The following is a 25,304-nucleotide window of genomic DNA, read 5'->3' as shown; positions in this document are numbered from 1 at the left end:
GAAGAAGCCAGAAGAGCACTTATAATCTGGAACCATAACATGCCAATGGCTTTACTTTGAGACAGAGGAAAGGCAAACAATACAGATGGGCGTTAAAGCCACAATCCCTGGCTTAGGAGGCCAGTGCCTTATCCATTAGGCAACTGGGACTTGACTTTTTCTATAAGTGGTTGTTTTTCCAAAGCAATCAAACATTCACTTGTGACTGAGTGATCGAGAATGGTTTGTGTTCTACCGTTTGCTTTCTAGATCTGACAAAATCTTAACCACGTGCTTGCTTTTTGTAGACAAGGGAAAGAGGGTCCCTTGTCTTTTCATTATGATCACACACTTACAGGACTCTGCTAATAAAGATGAAGGAAAGCTTATTGGAGGGCCAAAACCTTTAAAAATACCTCTTAATATATATTGGGACAAGTATCCAGTAAAGAAGCAAGTTGAGCACTTTTAATCTGGAACTAAAACATGCCAATGGCTTTTATTTAAGAAAGAGAAAAGGCAAACACCACAGATGGGACTCACCCTTAAAAACGGTATACCTCTTCCATGTATCCCCTTCAATTATGTTTATAGATCATGGGCCATGAGTAAGTTTGCTATTCCACTGGAGGTCTAAATAAAGCACAAGAAGGCAAGAAAGGAGTGCTCCAGGTGAGGCTCGAACTCACAACCTCGGCATTGCTCAACAGTTACTGCTTTATAAGTACCGTGCGCTGACCGATTGCGCCACTGGAGCTCTTACTGATGTCTGCACGCGTGTCCGTTTTCCACCGTGTGCTGACCGATTGCACCGCGGGATGAAGTGATTCCTCAAGCGTGTCTGTTTTCCATCAATTTTCAAAAACACGACAGCGTTTAAGATAGCGGTCAGTCAAGATACTGTGAGTAATAAGTCATTTACTTCTCTCTGATTAATATATAAAGAAGCATCAGTCCAGTGGATGAAGCCAGTTGAGCACTTTTAATCAGGAACTAAAACAGCAACAGCTTAACTTTAAGAAAGATGAAAGGTAAACACCCCAGATAGGACTTGAACCCACAATCCCTGGCCTAGGAGGCCAGTGCCTTATCCATTAGGCCACTGGGGCTGTAAACTTGCTCTGCGCCGTGGTTTTTTCTTTCCAAAGCAAGCAAACATTCACATGTGATGAGTGAGCGAGAAAGGTTTGTGTTGTACCGTTTGCTTTCCAAATCGGATAAAATCTTAACCGCATGCTTGATTTTTTAAGAAAAGACTAGGTTCCCTTGTATTGTCGTTCTAATTGCACACTAACAGGACATTTCTAATGCAGATGAAGGAAATCTTAATGGAGTGACAAAACCCTTTAAAAACTGAATACCTCTTAATATGTATTGGGACAAGTATCCAGTGAAGAACCTAGTCGAGCACTTTTAATCTTGAACTAAAACATGCTAATGGCTTTACTTTAAACCCTTGGTGACATCTCACATACAATTATGTTGCTGCTGCCAAGGGATTAGCGCATCGTCACATAACAGTACGTAACAGTGATGGAGCCGGCTCAGAAGCTGGGACAAGTACCCAGTGAAGAAGCCAGAAGAGCACTTATAATCTGGAACCATAACATGCCAATGGCTTTACTTTGAGACAGAGGAAAGGCAAACAATACAGATGGGCGTTAAAGCCACAATCCCTGGCTTAGGAGGCCAGTGCCTTATCCATTAGGCAACTGGGACTTGACTTGTTCTATAAGTGGTTGTTTTTCCAAAGCAATCAAACATTCACTTGTGACTGAGTGATCAAGAATGGTTTGTGTTCTACCGTTTGCTTTCTAGATCTGACAAAATCTTAACCACGTGCTTGCTTTTTGTAGACAAAGGAAAGAGGGTCCCTTGTCTTTTCATTATGATCACACACTTACAGGACTCTGCTAATAAAGATGAAGGAAAGCTTATTGGAGGGCCAAAACCTTTAAAAATACCTCTTAATATATATTGGGACAAGTATCCAGTAAAGAAGCAAGTTGAGCACTTTTAATCTGGAACTAAAACATGCCAATGGCTTTTATTTAAGAAAGAGAAAAGGCAAACACCACAGATGGGACTCACCCTTAAAAACGGTATACCTCTTCCATGTATCCCCTTCAATTATGTTTATAGATCATGGGCCATGAGTAAGTTTGCTATTCCACTGGAGGTCTAAATAAAGCACAAGAAGGCAAGAAAGGAGTGCTCCAGGTGAGGCTCGAACTCACAACCTCGGCATTGCTCAACAGTTACTGCTTTATAAGTACCGTGAACTGACCGATTGCGCCACTGGAGCTCTTACTGATGTCTGCACGCGTGTCAGTTTTCCACCGTGTGCTGACCGATTGCACCGCGGGATGAAGTGATTCCTCAAGCGTGTCTGTTTTCCATCAATTTTCAAAAACACGACAGCGTTTAAGATAGCGGTCAGTCAAGATACTGTGAGTAATAAGTCATTTACTTCTCTCTTATTAATATATAAAGAAGCATCAGTCCAGTGGATGAAGCCAGTTGAGCACTTTTAATCAGGAACTAAAACAGCAACAGCTTAACTTTAAGAAAGATGAAAGGTAAACACCCCAGATGGGACTTGAACCCACAATCCCTGGCTTAGGAGGCCAGTGCCTTATCCATTAGGCCACTGGGGCTGTAAATTTGCTCTGCGCCGTGGTTTTTTCTTTCCAAAGCAAGCAAACATTCACATGTGATGAGTGAGCGAGAAAGGTTTGTGTTGTACCGTTTGCTTTCCAAATCGGATAAAATCTTAACCGCATGCTTGATTTTTTAAGAAAAGACTAGGTTCCCTTGTATTGTCGTTCTAATTGCACACTAACAGGACATTTCTAATGCAGATGAAGGAAATCTTAATGGAGTGACAAAACCCTTTAAAAACTGAATACCTCTTAATATGTATTGGGACAAGTATCCAGTGAAGAACCTAGTCGAGCACTTTTAATCTTGAACTAAAACATGCTAATGGCTTTACTTTAAACCCTTGGTGACATCTCACATACAATTATGTTGCTGCTGCCAAGGGATTAGCGCATCGTCACATAACAGTACGTAACAGTGATGGAGCCGGCTCAGAAGCTGGGACAAGTACCCAGTGAAGAAGCCAGAAGAGCACTTATAATCTGGAACCATAACATGCCAATGGCTTTACTTTGAGACAGAGGAAAGGCAAACAATACAGATGGGCGTTAAAGCCACAATCCCTGGCTTAGGAGGCCAGTGCCTTATCCATTAGGCAACTGGGACTTGAATTGTTCTATAAGTGGTTGTTTTTCCAAAGCAATCAAACATTCACTTGTGACTGAGTGATCAAGAATGGTTTGTGTTCTACCGTTTGCTTTCTAGATCTGACAAAATCTTAACCACGTGCTTGCTTTTTGTAGACAAAGGAAAGAGGGTCCCTTGTCTTTTCATTATGATCACACACTTACAGGACTCTGCTAATAAAGATGAAGGAAAGCTTATTGGAGGGCCAAAACCTTTAAAAATACCTCTTAATATATATTGGGACAAGTATCCAGTAAAGAAGCAAGTTGAGCACTTTTAATCTGGAACTAAAACATGCCAATGGCTTTTATTTAAGAAAGAGAAAAGGCAAACACCACAGATGGGACTCACCCTTAAAAACGGTATACCTCTTCCATGTATCCCCTTCAATTATGTTTATAGATCATGGGCCATGAGTAAGTTTGCTATTCCACTGGAGGTCTAAATAAAGCACAAGAAGGCAAGAAAGGAGTGCTCCAGGTGAGGCTCGAACTCACAACCTCGGCATTGCTCAACAGTTACTGCTTTATAAGTACCGTGAACTGACCGATTGCGCCACTGGAGCTCTTACTGATGTCTGCACGCGTGTCAGTTTTCCACCGTGTGCTGACCGATTGCACCGCGGGATGAAGTGATTCCTCAAGCGTGTCTGTTTTCCATCAATTTTCAAAAACACGACAGCGTTTAAGATAGCGGTCAGTCAAGATACTGTGAGTAATAAGTCATTTACTTCTCTCTTATTAATATATAAAGAAGCATCAGTCCAGTGGATGAAGCCAGTTGAGCACTTTTAATCAGGAACTAAAACAGCAACAGCTTAACTTTAAGAAAGATGAAAGGTAAACACCCCAGATGGGACTTGAACCCACAATCCCTGGCTTAGGAGGCCAGTGCCTTATCCATTAGGCCACTGGGGCTGTAAATTTGCTCTGCGCCGTGGTTTTTTCTTTCCAAAGCAAGCAAACATTCACATGTGATGAGTGAGCGAGAAAGGTTTGTGTTGTACCGTTTGCTTTCCAAATCGGATAAAATCTTAACCGCATGCTTGTTTTTTTAAGAAAAGACTAGGTTCCCTTGTATTGTCGTTCTAATTGCACACTAACAGGACATTTCTAATGCAGATGAAGGAAATCTTAATGGAGTGACAAAACCCTTTAAAAACTGAATACCTCTTAATATGTATTGAGATAAGTATCCAGTGAAGAACCTAGTCGAGCACTTTTAATCTTGAACTAAAACATGCTAATGGCTTTACTTTAAACCCTTGGTGACATCTCACATACAATTATGTTGCTGCTGCCAAGGGATTAGCGCATCGTCACATAACAGTACGTAACAGTGATGGAGCCGGCCCAGAAGCTGGGACAAGTACCCAGTGAAGAAGCCAGAAGAGCACTTATAATCTGGAACCATAACATGCCAATGGCTTTACTTTGAGACAGAGGAAAGGCACAGATACAGATGGGCGTTAAAGCCACAATCCCTGGCTTAGGAGGCCAGTGCCTTATCCATTAGGCAACTGGGACTTTACTTTTTCTATAAGTGGTTGTTTTTCCAAAGCAATCAAACATTCACTTGTGACTGAGTGATCGAGAATGGTTTGTGTTCTACCGTTTGCTTTCTAGATCTGACAAAATCTTAACCACGTGATTGCTTTTTGTAGACAAGGGAAAGAGGGTCCCTTGTCTTTTCATTATGATCACACACTTACAGGACTCTGCTAATAAAGATGAAGGAAAGCTTATTGGAGGGCCAAAACCTTTAAAAATACCTCTTAATATATATTGGGACAAGTATCCAGTAAAGAAGCAAGTTGAGCACTTTTAATCTGGAACTAAAACATGCCAATGGCTTTTATTTAAGAAAGAGAAAAGGCAAACACCACAGATGGGACTCACCCTTAAAAACGGTATACCTCTTCCATGTATCCCCTTCAATTATGTTTATAGATCATGGGCCATGAGTAAGTTTGCTATTCCACTGGAGGTCTAAATAAAGCACAAGAAGGCAAGAAAGGAGTGCTCCAGGTGAGGCTCGAACTCACAACCTCGGCATTGCTCAACAGTTACTGCTTTATAAGTACCGTGAACTGACCGATTGCGCCACTGGAGCTCTTACTGAAGTCTGCACGCGTGTCAGTTTTCCACCGTGTGCTGACCGATTGCACCGCGGGATGAAGTGATTCCTCAAGCGTGTCTGTTTTCCATCAATTTTCAAAAACACGACAGCGTTTAAGATAGCGGTCAGTCAAGATACTGTGAGTAATAAGTCATTTACTTCTCTCTTATTAATATATAAAGAAGCATCAGTCCAGTGGATGAAGCCAGTTGAGCACTTTTAATCAGGAACTAAAACAGCAACAGCTTAACTTTAAGAAAGATGAAAGGTAAACACCCCAGATGGGACTTGAACCCACAATCCCTGGCTTAGGAGGCCAGTGCCTTATCCATTAGGCCACTGGGGCTGTAAATTTGCTCTGCACCGTGGTTTTTTCTTTCCAAAGCAAGCAAACATTCACATGTGATGAGTGAGCGAGAAAGGTTTGTGTTGTACCGTTTGCTTTCCAAATCGGATAAAATCTTAACCGCATGCTTGTTTTTTTAAGAAAAGACTAGGTTCCCTTGTATTGTCGTTCTAATTGCACACTAACAGGACATTTCTAATGCAGATGAAGGAAATCTTAATGGAGTGACAAAACCCTTTAAAAACTGAATACCTCTTAATATGTATTGGGACAAGTATCCAGTGAAGAACCTAGTCGAGCACTTTTAATCTTGAACTAAAACATGCTAATGGCTTTACTTTAAACCCTTGGTGACATCTCACATACAATTATGTTGCTGCTGCCAAGGGATTAGCGCATCGTCACATAACAGTACGTAACAGTGATGGAGCCGGCTCAGAAGCTGGGACAAGTACCCAGTGAAGAAGCCAGAAGAGCACTTATAATCTGGAACCATAACATGCCAATGGCTTTACTTTGAGACAGAGGAAAGGCAAACAATACAGATGGGCGTTAAAGCCACAATCCCTGGCTTAGGAGGCCAGTGCCTTATCCATTAGGCAACTGGGGCTTGACTTTTTCTATAAGTGGTTGTTTTTCCAAAGCAATCAAACATTCACTTGTGACTGAGTGATCGAGAATGGTTTGTGTTCTACCGTTTGCTTTCTAGATCTGACAAAATCTTAACCACGTGCTTGCTTTTTGTAGACAAGGGAAAGAGGGTCCCTTGTCTTTTCATTATGATCACACACTTACAGGACTCTGCTAATAAAGATGAAGGAAAGCTTATTGGAGGGCCAAAACCTTTAAAAATACCTCTTAATATATATTGGGACAAGTATCCAGTAAAGAAGCAAGTTGAGCACTTTTAATCTGGAACTAAAACATGCCAATGGCTTTTATTTAAGAAATAGAAAAGGCAAACACCACAGATGGGACTCACCCTTAAAAACGGTATACCTCTTCCATGTATCCCCTTCAATTATGTTTATAGATCATGGGCCATGAGTAAGTTTGCTATTCCACTGGAGGTCTAAATAAAGCACAAGAAGGCAAGAAAGGAGTGCTCCAGGTGAGGCTCGAACTCACAACCTCGGCATTGCTCAACAGTTACTGCTTTATAAGTACCGTGCGCTGACCGATTGCGCCACTGGAGCTCTTACTGATGTCTGCACGCGTGTCCGTTTTCCACCGTGTGCTGACCGATTGCACCGCGGGATGAAGTGATTCCTCAAGCGTGTCTGTTTTCCATCAATTTTCAAAAACACGACAGCGTTTAAGATAGCGGTCAGTCAAGATACTGTGAGTAATAAGTCATTTACTTCTCTCTTATTAATATATAAAGAAGCATCAGTCCAGTGGATGAAGCCAGTTGAGCACTTTTAATCAGGAACTAAAACAGCAACAGCTTAACTTCAAGAAAGATGAAAGGTAAACACCCCAGATGGGACTTGAACCCACAATCCCTGGCCTAGGAGGCCAGTGCCTTATCCATTAGGCCACTGGGGCTGTAAACTTGCTCTGCGCCGTGGTTTTTTCTTTCCAAAGCAAGCAAACATTCACATGTGATGAGTGAGCGAGAAAGGTTTGTGTTGTACCGTTTGCTTTCCAAATCGGATAAAATCTTAACCGCATGCTTGATTTTTTAAGAAAAGACTAGGTTCCCTTGTATTGTGGTTCTAATTGCACACTAACAGGACATTTCTAATGCAGATGAAGGAAATCTTAATGGAGTGACAAAACCCTTTAAAAACTGAATACCTCTTAATATGTATTGGGACAAGTATCCAGTGAAGAACCTAGTCGAGCACTTTTAATCTTGAACTAAAACATGCTAATGGCTTTACTTTAAACCCTTGGTGACATCTCACATACAATTATGTTGCTGCTGCCAAGGGATTAGCGCATTGTCACATAACAGTACGTAACAGTGATGGAGCCGGCTCAGAAGCTGGGACAAGTACCCAGTGAAGAAGCCAGAAGAGCACTTATAATCTGGAACCATAACATGCCAATGGCTTTACTTTGAGACAGAGGAAAGGCAAACAATACAGATGGGCGTTAAAGCCACAATCCCTGGCTTAGGAGGCCAGTGCCTTATCCATTAGGCAACTGGGGCTTGACTTTTTCTATAAGTGGTCGTTTTTTCAAAGCAATCAAACATTCACTTGTGACTGAGTGATCGAGAATGGTTTGTGTTCTACCGTTTGCTTTCTAGATCTGACAAAATCTTAACCACGTGCTTGCTTTTTGTAGACAAGGGAAAGAGGGTCCCTTGTCTTTTCATTATGATCACACACTTACAGGACTCTGCTAATAAAGATGAAGGAAAGCTTATTGGAGGGCCAAAACCTTTAAAAATACCTCTTAATATATATTGGGACAAATATCCAGTAAAGAAGCAAGTTGAGCACTTTTAATCTGGAACTAAAACATGCCAATGGCTTTTATTTAAGAAATAGAAAAGGCAAACACCACAGATGGGACTCACCCTTTAAAACGGTATACCTCTTCCATGTATCCCCTTCAATTATGTTTATAGATCATGGGCCATGAGTAAGTTTGCTATTCCACTGGAGGTCTAAATAAAGCACAAGAAGGCAAGAAAGGAGTGCTCCAGGTGAGGCTCGAACTCACAACCTCGGCATTGCTCAACAGTTACTGCTTTATAAGTACCGTGCGCTGACCGATTGCGCCACTGGAGCTCTTACTAATGTCTGCACGCGTGTCCGTTTTCCACCGTGTGCTGACCGATTGCACCGCGGGATGAAGTGATTCCTCAAGCGTGTCTGTTTTCCATCAATTTTCAAAAACACGACAGCGTTTAAGATAGCGGTCAGTCAAGATACTGTGAGTAATAAGTCATTTACTTCTCTCTTATTAATATATAAAGAAGCATCAGTCCAGTGGATGAAGCCAGTTGAGCACTTTTAATCAGGAACTAAAACAGCAACAGCTTAACTTTAAGAAAGATGAAAGGTAAACACCCCAGATGGGACTTGAACCCACAATCCCTGGCTTAGGAGGCCAGTGCCTTATCCATTAGGCCACTGGGGCTGTAAATTTGCTCTGCGCCGTGGTTTTTTCTTTCCAAAGCAAGCAAACATTCACATGTGATGAGTGAGCGAGAAAGGTTTGTGTTGTACCGTTTGCTTTCCAAATCGGATAAAATCTTAACCGCATGCTTGTTTTTTTAAGAAAAGACTAGGTTCCCTTGTATTGTCGTTCTAATTGCACACTAACAGGACATTTCTAATGCAGATGAAGGAAATCTTAACGGAGTGACAAAACCCTTTAAAAACTGAATACCTCTTAATATGTATTGGGACAAGTATCCAGTGAAGAACCTAGTCGAGCACTTTTAATCTTGAATTAAAACATGCTAATGGCTTTACTTTAAACCCTTGGCGACATCTCATATACAGTTATGTTGCTGCTGCCAAGGGATTAGCGCATCGTCACATAACAGTACGTAACAGTGATGGAGCCGGCCCAGAAGCTGGGACAAGTACCCAGTGAAGATGCCAGAAGAGCACTTATAATCTGGAACCATAACATGCCAATGGCTTTACTTTGAGACAGAGGAAAGGCAAACAATACAGATGGGCGTTAAAGCCACAATCCCTGGCTTAGGAGGCCAGTGCCTTATCCATTAGGCAACTGGGGCTTGACCTTTTCTATAAGTGGTTGTTTTTTCAAAGCAATCAAACATTCACTTGTGACTGAGTGATCGAGAATGGTTTGTGTTCTACCGTTTGCTTTCTAGATCTGACAAAATCTTAACCACGTGCTTGCTTTTTGTAGACAAGGGAAAGAGGGTCCCTTGTCTTTTCATTATGATCACACACTTACAGGACTCTGCTAATAAAGATGAAGGAAAGCTTATTGGAGGGCCAAAACCTTTAAAAATACCTCTTAATATATATTGGGACAAGTATCCAGTAAAGAAGCAAGTTGAGCACTTTTAATCTGGAACTAAAACATGCCAATGGCTTTTATTTAAGAAATAGAAAAGGCAAACACCACAGATGGGACTCACCCTTAAAAACGGTATACCTCTTCCATGTATCCCCTTCAATTATGTTTATAGATCATGGGCCATGAGTAAGTTTGCTATTCCACTGGAGGTCTAAATAAAGCACAAGAAGGCAAGAAAGGAGTGCTCCAGGTGAGGCTCGAACTCACAACCTCGGCATTGCTCAACAGTTACTGCTTTATAAGTACCGTGCGCTGACCGATTGCGCCACTGGAGCTCTTACTAATGTCTGCACGCGTGTCCGTTTTCCACCGTGTGCTGACCGATTGCACCGCGGGATGAAGTGATTCCTCAAGCGTGTCTGTTTTCCATCAATTTTCAAAAACACGACAGCGTTTAAGATAGCGGTCAGTCAAGATACTGTGAGTAATAAGTCATTTACTTCTCTCTTATTAATATATAAAGAAGCATCAGTCCAGTGGATGAAGCCAGTTGAGCACTTTTAATCAGGAACTAAAACAGCAACAGCTTAACTTTAAGAAAGATGAAAGGTAAACACCCCAGATGGGACTTGAACCCACAATCCCTGGCTTAGGAGGCCAGTGCCTTATCCATTAGGCCACTGGGGCTGTAAATTTGCTCTGCGTCGTGGTTTTTTCTTTCCAAAGCAAGCAAACATTCACATGTGATGAGTGAGCGAGAAAGGTTTGTGTTGTACCGTTTGCTTTCCAAATCGGATAAAATCTTAACCGCATGCTTGTTTTTTTAAGAAAAGACTAGGTTCCCTTGTATTGTCGTTCTAATTGCACACTAACAGGACATTTCTAATGCAGATGAAGGAAATCTTAACGGAGTGACAAAACCCTTTAAAAACTGAATACCTCTTAATATGTATTGGGACAAGTATCCAGTGAAGAACCTAGTCGAGCACTTTTAATCTTGAATTAAAACATGCTAATGGCTTTACTTTAAACCCTTGGCGACATCTCATATACAGTTATGTTGCTGCTGCCAAGGGATTAGCGCATCGTCACATAACAGTACGTAACAGTGATGGAGCCGGCCCAGAAGCTGGGACAAGTACCCAGTGAAGATGCCAGAAGAGCACTTATAATCTGGAACCATAACATGCCAATGGCTTTACTTTGAGACAGAGGAAAGGCAAACAATACAGATGGGCGTTAAAGCCACAATCCCTGGCTTAGGAGGCCAGTGCCTTATCCATTAGGCAACTGGGGCTTGACCTTTTCTATAAGTGGTTGTTTTTTCAAAGCAATCAAACATTCACTTGTGACTGAGTGATCGAGAATGGTTTGTGTTCTACCGTTTGCTTTCTAGATCTGACAAAATCTTAACCACGTGCTTGCTTTTTGTAGACAAGGGAAAGAGGGTCCCTTGTCTTTTCATTATGATCACACACTTACAGGACTCTGCTAATAAAGATGAAGGAAAGCTTATTGGAGGGCCAAAACCTTTAAAAATACCTCTTAATATATATTGGGACAAGTATCCAGTAAAGAAGCAAGTTGAGCACTTTTAATCTGGAACTAAAACATGCCAATGGCTTTTATTTAAGAAATAGAAAAGGCAAACACCACAGATGGGACTCACCCTTAAAAACGGTATACCTCTTCCATGTATCCCCTTCAATTATGTTTATAGATCATGGGCCATGAGTAAGTTTGCTATTCCACTGGAGGTCTAAATAAAGCACAAGAAGGCAAGAAAGGAGTGCTCCAGGTGAGGCTCGAACTCACAACCTCGTCATTACTCAACAGTTACTGCTTTATAAGTACCGTGCGCTGACCGATTGCGCCATTGGAGCTCTTACTGATGTCTGCACGCGTGTCCGTTTTCCACCGTATGCTGATCGATTGCACCGCGGGATGAAGTGATTCCTCAAGCGTGTCTGTTTTCCATCAATTTTCAAAAACACGACAGCGTTTAAGATAGCGGTCAGTCAAGATACTGTGAGTAATAAGTCATTTACTTCTCTCTTATTAATATATAAAGAAGCATCAGTCCAGTGGATGAAGCCAGTTGAGCACTTTTAATCAGGAACTAAAACAGCAACAGCTTAACTTTAAGAAAGAAGAAAGGTAAACACCCCAGATGGGACTTGAACCCACAATCCCTGGCTTAGGAGGCCAGTGCCTTATCCATTAGGCCACTAGGGCTGTAAACTTGGTCTGTGCCGTGGTTTTTTCTTTCCAAAGCAAGCAAACATTCACATGTGATGAGTGAGCGAGAAAGGTTTGTGTTGTACCGTTTGCTTTCCAAATCGGATAAAATCTTAACCGCATGCTTGTTTTTTTAAGAAAAGACTAGGTTCCCTTGTATTGTCGTTCTAATTGCACACTAACAGGACATTTCTAATGCAGATGAAGGAAATCTTAATGGAGTGACAAAACCCTTTAAAAACGGAATACCTCTTAATATGTATTGGGACAAGTATCCAGTGAAGAACCTAGTCGAGCACTTTTAATCTTGAATTAAAACATGCTAATGGCTTTACTTTAAACCCTTGGCGACATCTCATATACAGTTATGTTGCTGCTGCCAAGGGATTAGCGCATCGTCACATAACAGTACGTAACAGTAATGGAGCCGGCCCAGAAGCTGGGACAAGTACCCAGTGAAGAAGCCAGAAGAGCACTTATAATCTGGAACCATAACATGCCAATGGCTTTACTTTGAGACAGAGGAAAGGCAAACAATACAGATGGGCGTTAAAGCCACAATCCCTGGCTTAGGAGGCCAGTGCCTTATCCATTAGGCAACTGGGACTTGACTTTTTCTATAAGTGGTTGTTTTTCCAAAGCAATCAAACATTCACTTGTGACTGAGTGATCGAGAATGGTTTGTGTTCTACCGTTTGCTTTCTAGATCTGACAAAATCTTAACCACGTGCTTGCTTTTTGTAGACAAGGGAAAGAGGGTCCCTTGTCTTTTCATTATGATCACACACTTACAGGACTCTGCTAATAAAGATGAAGGAAAGCTTATTGGAGGGCCAAAACCTTTAAAAATACCTCTTAATATATATTGGGACAAGTATCCAGTAAAGAAGCAAGTTGAGCACTTTTAATCTGGAACTAAAACATGCCAATGGCTTTTATTTAAGAAAGAGAAAAGGCAAACACCACAGATGGGACTCACCCTTAAAAACGGTATACCTCTTCCATGTATCCCCTTCAATTATGTTTATAGATCATGGGCCATGAGTAAGTTTGCTATTCCACTGGAGGTCTAAATAAAGCACAAGAAGGCAAGAAAGGAGTGCTCCAGGTGAGGCTCGAACTCACAACCTCGGCATTGCTCAACAGTTACTGCTTTATAAGTACTGTGAACTGACCGATTGCGCCACTGGAGCGCTTTTTGACGTCTGCACGCGTGTCCGTTTTCCACCGTGTGCTGACCGATTGCACCGCGGGATGAAGTGATTCCTCAAGCGTGTCTGTTTTCCATCAATTTTCAAAAACACGACAGCGTTTAAGATAGCGGTCAGTCAAGATACTGTGAGTAATAAGTCATTTACTTCTCTCTTATTAATATATAAAGAAGCATCAGTCCAGTGGATGAAGCCAGTTGAGCACTTTTAATCAGGAACTAAAACAGCAACAGCTTAACTTTAAGAAAGATGAAAGGTAAACACCCCAGATGGGACTTGAACCCACAATCCCTGGCTTAGGAGGCCAGTGCCTTATCCATTAGGCCACTGGGGCTGTAAATTTGCTCTGCGCCATGGTTTTTTCTTTCCAAAGCAAGCAAACATTCACATGTGATGAGTGAGCGAGAAAGGTTTGTGTTGTACCGTTTGCTTTCCAAATCGGATAAAATCTTAACCGCATGCTTGTTTTTTTAAGAAAAGACTAGGTTCCCTTGTATTGTCGTTCTAATTGCACACTAACAGGACATTTCTAATGCAGATGAAGGAAATCTTAATGGAGTGACAAAACCCTTTAAAAACTGAATACCTCTTAATATGTATTGGGACAAGTATCCAGTGAAGAACCTAGTCGAGCACTTTTAATCTTGAATTAAAACATGCTAATGGCTTTACTTTAAACCCTTGGCGACATCTCATATACAGTTATGTTGCTGCTGCCAAGGGATTAGCGCATCGTCACATAACAGTACGTAACAGTGATGGAGCCGGCCCAGAAGCTGGGACAAGTACCCAGTGAAGATGCCAGAAGAGCACTTATAATCTGGAACCATAACATGCCAATGGCTTTACTTTGAGACAGAGGAAAGGCAAACAATACAGATGGGCGTTAAAGCCACAATCCCTGGCTTAGGAGGCCAGTGCCTTATCCATTAGGCAACTGGGACTTGACTTTTTCTATAAGTGGTTGTTTTTCCAAAGCAATCAAACATTCACTTGTGACTGAGTGATCGAGAATGGTTTGTGTTCTACCGTTTGCTTTCTAGATCTGACAAAATCTTAACCACGTGCTTGCTTTTTGTAGACAAGGGAAAGAGGGTCCCTTGTCTTTTCATTATGATCACACACTTACAGGACTCTGCTAATAAAGATGAAGGAAAGCTTATTGGAGGGCCAAAACCTTTAAAAATACCTCTTAATATATATTGGGACAAGTATCCAGTAAAGAAGCAAGTTGAGCACTTTTAATCTGGAACTAAAACATGCCAATGGCTTTTATTTAAGAAAGAGAAAAGGCAAACACCACAGATGGGACTCACCCTTAAAAACGGTATACCTCTTCCATGTATCCCCTTCAATTATGTTTATAGATCATGGGCCATGAGTAAGTTTGCTATTCCACTGGAGGTCTAAATAAAGCACAAGAAGGCAAGAAAGGAGTGCTCCAGGTGAGGCTCGAACTCACAACCTCGGCATTGCTCAACAGTTACTGCTTTATAAGTACTGTGAACTGACCGATTGCGCCACTGGAGCGCTTTTTGACGTCTGCACGCGTGTCCGTTTTCCACCGTGTGCTGACCGATTGCACCGCGGGATGAAGTGATTCCTCAAGCGTGTCTGTTTTCCATCAATTTTCAAAAACACGACAGCGTTTAAGATAGCGGTCAGTCAAGATACTGTGAGTAATAAGTCATTTACTTCTCTCTTATTAATATATAAAGAAGCATCAGTCCAGTGGATGAAGCCAGTTGAGCACTTTTAATCAGGAACTAAAACAGCAACAGGTTAACTTTAAGAAAGATGAAAGGTAAACACCCCAGATGGGACTTGAACCCACAATCCCTGGCTTAGGAGGCCAGTGCCTTATCCATTAGGCCACTGGGGCTGTAAATTTGCTCTGCGCCGTGGTTTTTTCTTTCCAAAGCAAGCAAACATTCACATGTGATGAGTGAGCGAGAAAGGTTTGTGTTGTACCGTTTGCTTTCCAAATCGGATAAAATCTTAACCGCATGCTTGTTTTTTTAAGAAAAGACTAGGTTCCCTTGTATTGTCGTTCTAATTGCACACTAACAGGACATTTCTAATGCAGATGAAGGAAATCTTAATGGAGTGACAAAACCCTTTAAAAACTGAATACCTCTTAATATGTATTGGGACAAGTATCCAGTGAAGAACCTAGTCGAGCACTTTTAATCTTGAACTAAAACATGCTAATGGCTTTACTTTAAACCCTTGGTGACATCTCACATACAATTATGTTGCTGCTGCCAAGGGATTAGCGCATCGTCACATAACAGTACGTAACAGTGATGGAGCCGGCTCAGAAGCTGGGACAAGTACCCAGTGAAGAAGCCAGAAGAGCACTTATAATCTGGAACCATAACATGCCAATGGCTTTACTTTGAGACAGAGGAAAGGCAAACAATACAGATGGGCGTTAAAGCCACAATCCCTGGCTTAGGAGGCCAGTGCCTTATCCATTAGGCAACTGGGACTTGACTTTTTCTATAAGTGGTTGTTTTTCCAAAGCAATCAAACATTCACTTGTGACTGAGTGATCGAGAATGGTTTGTGTTCTACCGTTTGCTTTCTAGATCTGACAAAATCTTAACCACGTGCTTGCTTTTTGTAGACAAGGGAAAGAGGGTCCCTTGTCTTTTCATTATGATCACACACTTACAGGACTCTGCTAATAAAGATGAAGGAAAGCTTATTGGAGGGCCAAAACCTTTAAAAATACCTCTTAATATATATTGGGACAAGTATCCAGTAAAGAAGCAAGTTGAGCACTTTTAATCTGGAACTAAAACATGCCAATGGCTTTTATTTAAGAAAGAGAAAAGGCAAACACCACAGATGGGACTCACCCTTAAAAACGGTATACCTCTTCCATGTATCCCCTTCAATTATGTTTATAGATCATGGGCCATGAGTAAGTTTGCTATTCCACTGCAGGTCTAAATAAAGCACAAGAAGGCAAGAAAGGAGTGCTCCAGGTGAGGCTCGAACTCACAACCTCGGCATTGCTCAACAGTTACTGCTTTATAAGTACCGTGAACTGACCGATTGCGCCACTGGAGCTCTTTTTGACGTCTGCACGCGTGTCCGTTTTCCACCGTGTGCTGACCGATTGCACCGCGGGATGAAGTGATTCCTCAAGCGTGTCTGTTTTCCATCAATTTTCAAAAACACGACAGCGTTTAAGATAGCGGTCAGTCAAGATACTGTGAGTAATAAGTCATTTACTTCTCTCTTATTAATATATAAAGAAGCATCAGTCCAGTGGATGATGCCAGTTGAGCACTTTTAATCAGGAACTAAAACAGCAACAGCTTAACTTTAAGAAAGATGAAAGGTAAACACCCCAGATGGGACTTGAACCCACAATCCCTGGCTTAGGAGGCCAGTGCCTTATCCATTAGGCCACTGGGGCTGTAAATTTGCGCTGCGCCGTGGTTTTTTCTTTCCAAAGCAAGCAAACATTCACATGTGATGAGTGAGCGAGAAAGGTTTGTGTTGTACCATTTGCTTTCCAAATCGGATAAAATCTTAACCGCATGCTTGTTTTTTTAAGAAAAGACTAGGTTCCCTTGTATTGTCGTTCTAATTGCACACTAACAGGACATTTCTAATGCAGATGAAGGAAATCTTAATGGAGTGACAAAACCCTTTAAAAACTGAATACCTCTTAATATGTATTGGGACAAGTATCCAGTGAAGAACCTAGTCGAGCACTTTTAATCTTGAATTAAAACATGCTAATGGCTTTACTTTAAACCCTTGGCGAAATCTCATATACAGTTATGTTGCTGCTGCCAAGGGATTAGCGCATCGTCACATAACAGTACGTAACAGTGATGGAGCCGGCCCAGAAGCTGGGACAAGTACCCAGTGAAGATGCCAGAAGAGCACTTATAATCTGGAACCATAACATGCCAATGGCTTTACTTTGAGACAGAGGAAAGGCAAACAATACAGATGGGCGTTAAAGCCACAATCCCTGGCTTAGGAGGCCAGTGCCTTATCCATTAGGCAACTGGGACTTGACTTTTTCTATAAGTGGTTGTTTTTCCAAAGCAATCAAACATTCACTTGTGACTGAGTGATCGAGAATGGTTTGTGTTCTACCGTTTGCTTTCTAGATCTGACAAAATCTTAACCACGTGCTTGCTTTTTGTAGACAAGGGAAAGAGTGTCCCTTGTCTTTTCATTATGATCACACACTTACAGGACTCTGCTAATAAAGATGAAGGAAAGCTTATTGGAGGGCCAAAACCTTTAAAAATACCTCTTAATATATATTGGGACAAGTATCCAGTAAAGAAGCAAGTTGAGCACTTTTAATCTGGAACTAAAACATGCCAATGGCTTTTATTTAAGAAATAGAAAAGGCAAACACCACAGATGGGACTCACCCTTAAAAACGGTATACCTCTTCCATGTATCCCCTTCAATTATGTTTATAGATCATGGGCCATGAGTAAGTTTGCTATTCCACTGGAGGTCTAAATAAAGCACAAGAAGGCAAGAAAGGAGTGCTCCAGGTGAGGCTCGAACTCACAACCTCGTCATTACTCAACAGTTACTGCTTTATAAGTACCGTGCGCTGACCGATTGCGCCACTGGAGCTCTTACTGATGTCTGCACGCGTGTCCGTTTTCCACCGTGTGCTGACCGATTGCACCGCGGGATGAAGTGATTCCTCAAGCGTGTCTGTTTTCCATCAATTTTCAAAAACACGACAGCGTTTAAGATAGCGGTCAGTCAAGATACTGTGAGTAATAAGTCATTTACTTCTCTCTTATTAATATATAAAGAAGCATCAGTCCAGTGGATGAAGCCAGTTGAGCACTTTTAATCAGGAACTAAAACAGCAACAGCTTAACTTTAAGAAAGATGAAAGATAAACACCCCAGATAGGACTCGAACCCACAATCCCTGGCTTAGGAGGCCAGTGTCTTATCCATTAGGGCACTGGGGCTGTAAATTTGCCCTGCGCCGTGGTTGTTTCTTTCCAAAGCAAGCAAACATTCACATGTGACGAGTGAGCGAGAAAGGTTTGTGTTGTACCGTTTGCTTTCCAAATCGGATAAAATCTTAACCGCATGCTTGTTTTTTTAAGAAAAGACTAGGTTCCCTTGTATTGTCGTTCTAATTGCACACTAACAGGACATTTCTAATGCAGATGAAGGAAATCTTAATGGAGTGACAAAACCCTTTAAAAACTGAATACCTCTTAATATGTATTGGGACAAGTATCCAGTGAAGAACCTAGTCGAGCACTTTTAATCTTGAACTAAAACATGCTAATGGCTTTACTTTAAACCCTTGGTGACATCTCACATACAATTATGTTGCTGCTGCCAAGGGATTAGCGCATCGTCACATAACAGTACGTAACAGTGATGGAGCCGGCTCAGAAGCTGGGACAAGTACCCAGTGAAGAAGCCAGAAGAGCACTTATAATCTGGAACCATAACATGCCAATGGCTTTACTTTGAGACAGAGGAAAGGCAAACAATACAGATGGGCGTTAAAGCCACAATCCCTGGCTTAGGAGGCCAGTGCCTTATCCATTAGGCAACTGGGACTTGACTTTTTCTATAAGTGGTTGTTTTTCCAAAGCAATCAAACATTCACTTGTGACTGAGTGATCGAGAATGGTTTGTGTTCTACCGTTTGCTTTCTAGATCTGACAAAATCTTAACCACGTGCTTGCTTTTTGTAGACAAGGGAAAGAGGGTCCCTTGTCTTTTCATTATGATCACACACTTACAGGACTCTGCTAATAAAGATGAAGGAAAGCTTATTGGAGGGCCAAAACCTTTAAAAATACCTCTTAATATATATTGGGACAAGTATCCAGTAAAGAAGCAAGTTGAGCACTTTTAATCTGGAACTAAAACATGCCAATGGCTTTTATTTAAGAAATAGAAAAGGCAAACACCACAGATGGGACTCACCCTTAAAAACGGTATACCTCTTCCATGTATCCCCTTCAATTATGTTTATAGATCATGGGCCATGAGTAAGTTTGCTATTCCACTGGAGGTCTAAATAAAGCACAAGAAGGCAAGAAAGGAGTGCTCCAGGTGAGGCTCGAACTCACAACCTCGGCATTGCTCAACAGTTACTGCTTTATAAGTACCGTGCGCTGACCGATTGCGCCACTGGAGCTCTTACTGATGTCTGCACGCGTGTCCGTTTTCCACCGTGTGCTGACCGATTGCACCGCGGGATGAAGTGATTCCTCAAGCGTGTCTGTTTTCCATCAATTTTCAAAAACACGACAGCGTTTAAGATAGCGGTCAGTCAAGATACTGTGAGTAATAAGTCATTTACTTCTCTCTTATTAATATATAAAGAAGCATCAGTCCAGTGGATGAAGCCAGTTGAGCACTTTTAATCAGGAACTAAAACAGCAACAGCTTAACTTTAAGAAAGAAGAAAGGTAAACACCCCAGAAGGGACTTGGGCCCACAATCCCTGGCTTAGGAGGCCAGTGCCTTTTCCATTAGGCCACTGGGGCTGTAAACTTGCTCTGTGCCATGGTTTTTTCTTTCCAAAGCAAGCAAACATTCACATGTGATGAGTGAGCGAGAAAGGTTTGTGTTGTACCGTTTGCTTTCCAAATCGGATAAAATCTTAACCGCATGCTTGATTTTTTAAGAAAAGACTAGGTTCCCTTGTATTGTCGTTCTAATTGCGCACTAACAGGACATTTCTAATGCAGATGATGGAAATCTTAATGGAGTGACAAAACCCTTTAAAAACTGAATACCTCTTAATATGTATTGGGACAAGTATCCAGTGAAGAACCTAGTCGAGCACTTTTAATCTTGAACTAAAACATGCTAATGGCTTTACTTTAAACCCTTGGTGACATCTCACATACAATTATGTTGCTGCTGCCAAGGGATTAGCGCATCGTCACATAACAGTACGTAACAGTGATGGAGCCGGCTCAGAAGCTGAGGCAAGTACCCAGTGAAGAAGCCAGAAGAGCACTTATAATCTGGAACCATAACATGCCAATGGCTTTACTTTGAGACAGAGGAAAGGCAAACAATACAGATGGGCGTTAAAGCCACAATCCCTGGCTTAGGAGGCCAGTGCCTTATCCATTAGGCAACTGGGACTTGACTTTTTCTATAAGTGGTTGTTTTTCCAAAGCAATCAAACATTCACTTGTGACTGAGTGATCGAGAATGGTTTGTGTTCTACCGTTTGCTTTCTAGATCTGACAAAATCTTAACCACGTGCTTGCTTTTTGTAGACAAGGGAAAGAGGGTCCCTTGTCTTTTCAATATGATCACACACTTACAGGACTCTGCTAATAAAGATGAAGGAAAGCTTATTGGAGGGCCAAAACCTTTAAAAATACCTCTTAATATATATTGGGACAAGTATCCAGTAAAGAAGCAAGTTGAGCACTTTTAATCTGGAACTAAAACATGCCAATGGCTTTTATTTAAGAAAGAGAAAAGGCAAACACCACAGATGGGACTCACCCTTAAAAACGGTATACCTCTTCCATGTATCCCCTTCAATTATGTTTATAGATCATGGGCCATGAGTAAGTTTGCTATTCCACTGGAGGTCTAAATAAAGCACAAGAAGGCAAGAAAGGAGTGCTCCAGGTGAGGCTCGAACTCACAACCTCGGCATTGCTCAACAGTTACTGTTTTATAAGTACCGTGCGCTGACCGATTGCGCCACTGGAGCTCTTACTGATGTCTGCACGCGTGTCCGTTTTCCACCGTGTGCTGACCGATTGCACCGCGGGATGAAGTGATTCCTCAAGCGTGTCTGTTTTCCATCAATTTTCAAAAACACGACAGCGTTTAAGATAGCGGTCAGTCAAGATACTGTGAGTAATAAGTCATTTACTTCTCTCTGATTAATATATAAAGAAGCATCAGTCCAGTGGATGAAGCCAGTTGAGCACTTTTAATCAGGAACTAAAACAGCAACAGCTTAACTTTAAGAAAGATGAAAGGTAAACACCCCAGATGGGACTTGAACCCACAATCCCTGGCCTAGGAGGCCAGTGCCTTATCCATTAGGCCACTGGGGCTGTAAACTTGCTCTGCGCCGTGGTTTTTTCTTTCCAAAGCAAGCAAACATTCACATGTGATGAGTGAGCGAGAAAGGTTTGTGTTGTACCGTTTGCTTTCCAAATCGGATAAAATCTTAACCGCATGTTTGTTTTTTTAAGAAAAGACTAGGTTCCCTTGTATTGTCGTTCTAATTGCACACTAACAGGACATTTCTAATGCAGATGAAGGAAATCCTAATGGAGTGACAAAACCCTTTAAAAACTGAATACCTCTTAATATGTATTGGGACAAGTATCCAGTGAAGAACCTAGTCGAGCACTTTTAATCTTGAACTAAAACATGCTAATGGCTTTACTTTAAACCCTTGGTGACATCTCACATACAATTATGTTGCTGCTGCCAAGGGATTAGCGCATCGTCACATAACAGTACGTAACAGTGATGGAGCCGGCCCAGAAGCTGGGACAAGTACCCAGTGAAGAAGCCAGAAGAGCACTTATAATCTGGAACCATAACATGCCAATGGCTTTACTTTGAGACAGAGGAAAGGCAAACAATACAGATGGGCGTTAAAGCCACAATCCCTGGCTTAGGAGGCCAGTGCCTTATCCATTAGGCAACTGGGACTTGACTTTTTCTATAAGTGGTTGTTTTTCCAAAGCAATCAAACATTCACTTGTGACTGAGTGATCGAGAATGGTTTGTGTTCTACCGTTTGCTTTCTAGATCTGACAAAATCTTAACCACGTGCTTGCTTTTTGTAGACAAGGGAAAGAGGGTCCCTTGTCTTTTCATTATGATCACACACTTACAGGACTCTGCTAATAAAGATGAAGGAAAGCTTATTGGAGGGCCAAAACCTTTAAAAATACCTCTTAATATATATTGGGACAAGTATCCAGTAAAGAAGCAAGTTGAGCACTTTTAATCTGGAACTAAAACATGCCAATGGCTTTTATTTAAGGAAGAGAAAAGGCAAACACCACAGATGGGACTCACCCTTAAAAACGGTATACCTCTTCCATGTATCCCCTTCAATTATGTTTATAGATCATGGGCCATGAGTAAGTTTGCTATTCCACTGGAGGTCTAAATAAAGCACAAGAAGGCAAGAAAGGAGTGCTCCAGGTGAGGCTCGAACTCACAACCTCGGCATTGCTCAACAGTTACTGCTTTATAAGTACCGTGCGCTGACCGATTGCGCCACTGGAGCTCTTACTGATGTCTGCACGCGTGTCCGTTTTCCACCGTGTGCTGACCGATTGCACCGCGGGATGAAGTGATTCCTCAAGCGTGTCTGTTTTCCATCAATTTTCAAAAACACGACAGCGTTTAAGATAGCGGTCAGTCAAGATACTGTGAGTAATAAGTCATTTACTTCTCTCTGATTAATATATAAAGAAGCATCAGTCCAGTGGATGAAGCCAGTTGAGCACTTTTAATCAGGAACTAAAACAGCAACAGCTTAACTTTAAGAAAGATGAAAGGTAAACACCCCAGATGGGACTTGAACCCACAATCCCTGGCCTAGGAGGCCAGTGCCTTATCCATTAGGCCACTGGGGCTATAAACTTGCTCTGCGCCGTGGTTTTTTCTTTCCAAAGCAAGCAAACATTCACATGTGATGAGTGAGCGAGAAAGGTTTGTGTTGTACCGTTTGCTTTCCAAATCGGATAAAATCTTAACCGCATGCTTGATTTTTTAAGAAAAGACTAGGTTCCCTTGTATTGTCGTTCTAATTGCACACTAACAGGACATTTCTAATGCAGATGAAGGAAATCTTAATGGAGTGACAAAACCCTTTAAAAACTGAATACCTCTTAATATGTATTGGGACAAGTATCCAGTGAAGAACCTAGTCGAGCACTTTTAATCTTGAACTAAAACATGCTAATGGCTTTACTTTAAACCCTTGGTGACATCTCACATACAATTATGTTGCTGCTGCCAAGGGATTAGCGCATCGTCACATAACAGTACGTAACAGTGATGGAGCCGGCTCAGAAGCTGGGACAAGTACCCAGTGAAGAAGCCAGAAGAGCACTTATAATCTGGAACCATAACATGCCAATGGCTTTACTTTGAGACAGAGGAAAGGCAAACAATACAGATGGGCGTTAAAGCCACAATCCCTGGCTTAGGAGGCCAGTGCCTTATCCATTAGGCAACTGGGACTTGACTTTTTCTATAAGTGGTTGTTTTTCCAAAGCACTCAAACATTCACTTGTGACTGAGTGATCGAGAATGGTTTGTGTTCTACCGTTTGCTTTCTAGATCTGACAAAATCTTAACCACGTGCTTGCTTTTTGTAGACAAGGGAAAGAGGGTCCCTTGTCTTTTCATTATGATCACACACTTACAGGACTCTGCTAATAAAGATGAAGGAAAGCTTATTGGAGGGCCAAAACCTTTAAAAATACCTCTTAATATATATTGGGACAAGTATCCAGTAAAGAAGCAAGTTGAGCACTTTTAATCTGGAACTAAAACATGCCAATGGCTTTTATTTAAGAAAGAGAAAAGGCAAACACCACAGATGGGACTCACCCTTAAAAACGGTATACCTCTTCCATGTATCCCCTTCAATTATGTTTATAGATCATGGGCCATGAGTAAGTTTGCTATTCCACTGGAGGTCTAAATAAAGCACAAGAAGGCAAGAAAGGAGTGCTCCAGGTGAGGCTCGAACTCACAACCTCGGCATTGCTCAACAGTTACTGCTTTATAAGTACCGTGCGCTGACCAATTGCGCCACTGGAGCTCTTACTGATGTCTGCACGCGTGTCCGTTTTCCACCGTGTGCTGACCGATTGCACCGCGGGATGAAGTGATTCCTCAAGCGTGTCTGTTTTCCATCAATTTTCAAAAACACGACAGCGTTTAAGATAGCGGTCAGTCAAGATACTGTGAGTAATAAGTCATTTACTTCTCTCTTATTAATATATAAAGAAGCATCAGTCCAGTGGATGAAGCCAGTTGAGCACTTTTAATCAGGAACTAAAACAGCAACAGCTTAACTTTAAGAAATAAGAAAGGTAAACACCCCAGATGGGACTTGAACCCACAATCCCTGGCTTAGGAGGCCAGTGCCTTATCCATTAGGCCACTGGGGCTGTAAACTTGCTCTGCGCCGTGGTTTTTTCTTTCCAAAGCACGCAAACATTCACATGTGATGAGTGAGCGAGAAAGGTTTGTGTTGTACCGTTTGCTTTCCAAATCGGATAAAATCTTAACCGCATGTTTGTTTTTTTAAGAAAAGACTAGGTTCCCTTGTATTGTCGTTCTAATTGCACACTAACAGGACATTTCTAATGCAGATGAAGGAAATCCTAATGGAGTGACAAAACCCTTTAAAAACTGAATACCTCTTAATATGTATTGGGACAAGTATCCAGTGAAGAACCTAGTCGAGCACTTTTAATCTTGAACTAAAACATGCTAATGGCTTTACTTTAAACCCTTGGTGACATCTCACATACAATTATGTTGCTGCTGCCAAGGGATTAGCGCATCGTCACATAACAGTACGTAACAGTGATGGAGCCGGCCCAGAAGCTGGGACAAGTACCCAGTGAAGAAGCCAGAAGAGCACTTATAATCTGGAACCATAACATGCCAATGGCTTTACTTTGAGACAGAGGAAAGGCAAACAATACAGATGGGCGTTAAAGCCACAATCCCTGGCTTAGGAGGCCAGTGCCTTATCCATTAGGCAACTGGGACTTGACTTTTTCTATAAGTGGTTGTTTTTCCAAAGCAATCAAACATTCACTTGTGACTGAGTGATCGAGAATGGTTTGTGTTCTACCGTTTGCTTTCTAGATCTGACAAAATCTTAACCACGTGCATGCTTTTTGTAGACAAGGGAAAGAGGGTCCCTTGTCTTTTCATTATGATCACACACTTACAGGACTCTGCTAATAAAGATGAAGGAAAGCTTATTGGAGGGCCAAAACCTTTAAAAATACCTCTTAATATATATTGGGACAAGTATCCAGTAAAGAAGCAAGTTGAGCACTTTTAATCTGGAACTAAAACATGCCAATGGCTTTTATTTAAGAAAGAGAAAAGGCAAACACCACAGATGGGACTCACCCTTAAAAACGGTAT

At 41.6% G+C, this 25,304-nt stretch overlaps 27 non-coding genes across 27 annotated transcripts; all 27 read right to left on the bottom strand.

Moving 5' to 3' along the window:
* Positions 1–643: 643 nt before the first annotated feature.
* TRNAI-UAU (transfer RNA isoleucine (anticodon UAU)) lies at positions 644–736 on the bottom strand. The gene is given in 2 exon segments: positions 644–679; positions 699–736. It is a non-coding gene; the product is annotated as a tRNA-Ile (tRNA).
* Positions 737–2,191: 1,455 nt separating this feature from the next.
* On the bottom strand, positions 2,192–2,284 carry TRNAI-UAU (transfer RNA isoleucine (anticodon UAU)). The gene is given in 2 exon segments: positions 2,192–2,227; positions 2,247–2,284. It is a non-coding gene; the product is annotated as a tRNA-Ile (tRNA).
* A 279-nt stretch (positions 2,285–2,563) lies between these two features.
* On the bottom strand, positions 2,564–2,636 carry TRNAR-CCU (transfer RNA arginine (anticodon CCU)). Its single transcript has one exon. It is a non-coding gene; the product is annotated as a tRNA-Arg (tRNA).
* A 1,103-nt stretch (positions 2,637–3,739) lies between these two features.
* On the bottom strand, positions 3,740–3,832 carry TRNAI-UAU (transfer RNA isoleucine (anticodon UAU)). Its single transcript is given in 2 exon segments — positions 3,740–3,775; positions 3,795–3,832. It is a non-coding gene; the product is annotated as a tRNA-Ile (tRNA).
* Positions 3,833–4,111: 279 nt separating this feature from the next.
* Positions 4,112–4,184, bottom strand: TRNAR-CCU (transfer RNA arginine (anticodon CCU)). The gene has a single exon. It is a non-coding gene; the product is annotated as a tRNA-Arg (tRNA).
* Positions 4,185–5,286: 1,102 nt separating this feature from the next.
* On the bottom strand, positions 5,287–5,379 carry TRNAI-UAU (transfer RNA isoleucine (anticodon UAU)). Its single transcript is given in 2 exon segments — positions 5,287–5,322; positions 5,342–5,379. It is a non-coding gene; the product is annotated as a tRNA-Ile (tRNA).
* Positions 5,380–5,658: 279 nt separating this feature from the next.
* TRNAR-CCU (transfer RNA arginine (anticodon CCU)) lies at positions 5,659–5,731 on the bottom strand. Its single transcript has one exon. It is a non-coding gene; the product is annotated as a tRNA-Arg (tRNA).
* Positions 5,732–6,834: 1,103 nt separating this feature from the next.
* TRNAI-UAU (transfer RNA isoleucine (anticodon UAU)) lies at positions 6,835–6,927 on the bottom strand. Its single transcript is given in 2 exon segments — positions 6,835–6,870; positions 6,890–6,927. It is a non-coding gene; the product is annotated as a tRNA-Ile (tRNA).
* A 279-nt stretch (positions 6,928–7,206) lies between these two features.
* Positions 7,207–7,279, bottom strand: TRNAR-CCU (transfer RNA arginine (anticodon CCU)). The gene has a single exon. It is a non-coding gene; the product is annotated as a tRNA-Arg (tRNA).
* A 1,103-nt stretch (positions 7,280–8,382) lies between these two features.
* TRNAI-UAU (transfer RNA isoleucine (anticodon UAU)) lies at positions 8,383–8,475 on the bottom strand. The gene is given in 2 exon segments: positions 8,383–8,418; positions 8,438–8,475. It is a non-coding gene; the product is annotated as a tRNA-Ile (tRNA).
* Positions 8,476–8,754: 279 nt separating this feature from the next.
* TRNAR-CCU (transfer RNA arginine (anticodon CCU)) lies at positions 8,755–8,827 on the bottom strand. Its single transcript has one exon. It is a non-coding gene; the product is annotated as a tRNA-Arg (tRNA).
* Positions 8,828–9,930: 1,103 nt separating this feature from the next.
* TRNAI-UAU (transfer RNA isoleucine (anticodon UAU)) lies at positions 9,931–10,023 on the bottom strand. The gene is given in 2 exon segments: positions 9,931–9,966; positions 9,986–10,023. It is a non-coding gene; the product is annotated as a tRNA-Ile (tRNA).
* A 279-nt stretch (positions 10,024–10,302) lies between these two features.
* TRNAR-CCU (transfer RNA arginine (anticodon CCU)) lies at positions 10,303–10,375 on the bottom strand. Its single transcript has one exon. It is a non-coding gene; the product is annotated as a tRNA-Arg (tRNA).
* Positions 10,376–11,478: 1,103 nt separating this feature from the next.
* TRNAI-UAU (transfer RNA isoleucine (anticodon UAU)) lies at positions 11,479–11,571 on the bottom strand. Its single transcript is given in 2 exon segments — positions 11,479–11,514; positions 11,534–11,571. It is a non-coding gene; the product is annotated as a tRNA-Ile (tRNA).
* Positions 11,572–11,850: 279 nt separating this feature from the next.
* Positions 11,851–11,923, bottom strand: TRNAR-CCU (transfer RNA arginine (anticodon CCU)). The gene has a single exon. It is a non-coding gene; the product is annotated as a tRNA-Arg (tRNA).
* Positions 11,924–13,398: 1,475 nt separating this feature from the next.
* TRNAR-CCU (transfer RNA arginine (anticodon CCU)) lies at positions 13,399–13,471 on the bottom strand. The gene has a single exon. It is a non-coding gene; the product is annotated as a tRNA-Arg (tRNA).
* A 1,475-nt stretch (positions 13,472–14,946) lies between these two features.
* Positions 14,947–15,019, bottom strand: TRNAR-CCU (transfer RNA arginine (anticodon CCU)). The gene has a single exon. It is a non-coding gene; the product is annotated as a tRNA-Arg (tRNA).
* Positions 15,020–16,122: 1,103 nt separating this feature from the next.
* On the bottom strand, positions 16,123–16,215 carry TRNAI-UAU (transfer RNA isoleucine (anticodon UAU)). The gene is given in 2 exon segments: positions 16,123–16,158; positions 16,178–16,215. It is a non-coding gene; the product is annotated as a tRNA-Ile (tRNA).
* A 279-nt stretch (positions 16,216–16,494) lies between these two features.
* Positions 16,495–16,567, bottom strand: TRNAR-CCU (transfer RNA arginine (anticodon CCU)). The gene has a single exon. It is a non-coding gene; the product is annotated as a tRNA-Arg (tRNA).
* A 1,103-nt stretch (positions 16,568–17,670) lies between these two features.
* Positions 17,671–17,763, bottom strand: TRNAI-UAU (transfer RNA isoleucine (anticodon UAU)). The gene is given in 2 exon segments: positions 17,671–17,706; positions 17,726–17,763. It is a non-coding gene; the product is annotated as a tRNA-Ile (tRNA).
* A 1,455-nt stretch (positions 17,764–19,218) lies between these two features.
* On the bottom strand, positions 19,219–19,311 carry TRNAI-UAU (transfer RNA isoleucine (anticodon UAU)). Its single transcript is given in 2 exon segments — positions 19,219–19,254; positions 19,274–19,311. It is a non-coding gene; the product is annotated as a tRNA-Ile (tRNA).
* Positions 19,312–20,766: 1,455 nt separating this feature from the next.
* Positions 20,767–20,859, bottom strand: TRNAI-UAU (transfer RNA isoleucine (anticodon UAU)). The gene is given in 2 exon segments: positions 20,767–20,802; positions 20,822–20,859. It is a non-coding gene; the product is annotated as a tRNA-Ile (tRNA).
* A 279-nt stretch (positions 20,860–21,138) lies between these two features.
* TRNAR-CCU (transfer RNA arginine (anticodon CCU)) lies at positions 21,139–21,211 on the bottom strand. The gene has a single exon. It is a non-coding gene; the product is annotated as a tRNA-Arg (tRNA).
* Positions 21,212–22,314: 1,103 nt separating this feature from the next.
* Positions 22,315–22,407, bottom strand: TRNAI-UAU (transfer RNA isoleucine (anticodon UAU)). Its single transcript is given in 2 exon segments — positions 22,315–22,350; positions 22,370–22,407. It is a non-coding gene; the product is annotated as a tRNA-Ile (tRNA).
* Positions 22,408–22,686: 279 nt separating this feature from the next.
* On the bottom strand, positions 22,687–22,759 carry TRNAR-CCU (transfer RNA arginine (anticodon CCU)). The gene has a single exon. It is a non-coding gene; the product is annotated as a tRNA-Arg (tRNA).
* A 1,103-nt stretch (positions 22,760–23,862) lies between these two features.
* On the bottom strand, positions 23,863–23,955 carry TRNAI-UAU (transfer RNA isoleucine (anticodon UAU)). The gene is given in 2 exon segments: positions 23,863–23,898; positions 23,918–23,955. It is a non-coding gene; the product is annotated as a tRNA-Ile (tRNA).
* Positions 23,956–24,234: 279 nt separating this feature from the next.
* Positions 24,235–24,307, bottom strand: TRNAR-CCU (transfer RNA arginine (anticodon CCU)). Its single transcript has one exon. It is a non-coding gene; the product is annotated as a tRNA-Arg (tRNA).
* Between the last annotated feature and the right edge of the window lie 997 nt (positions 24,308–25,304).

Source organism: Rhinoderma darwinii, chromosome 3 (genome assembly GCF_050947455.1).
Source record: "Rhinoderma darwinii isolate aRhiDar2 chromosome 3, aRhiDar2.hap1, whole genome shotgun sequence".
NCBI lineage: Eukaryota > Metazoa > Chordata > Amphibia > Anura > Rhinodermatidae > Rhinoderma > Rhinoderma darwinii.
This window is presented reverse-complemented; position numbering and strand designations above follow the sequence as displayed.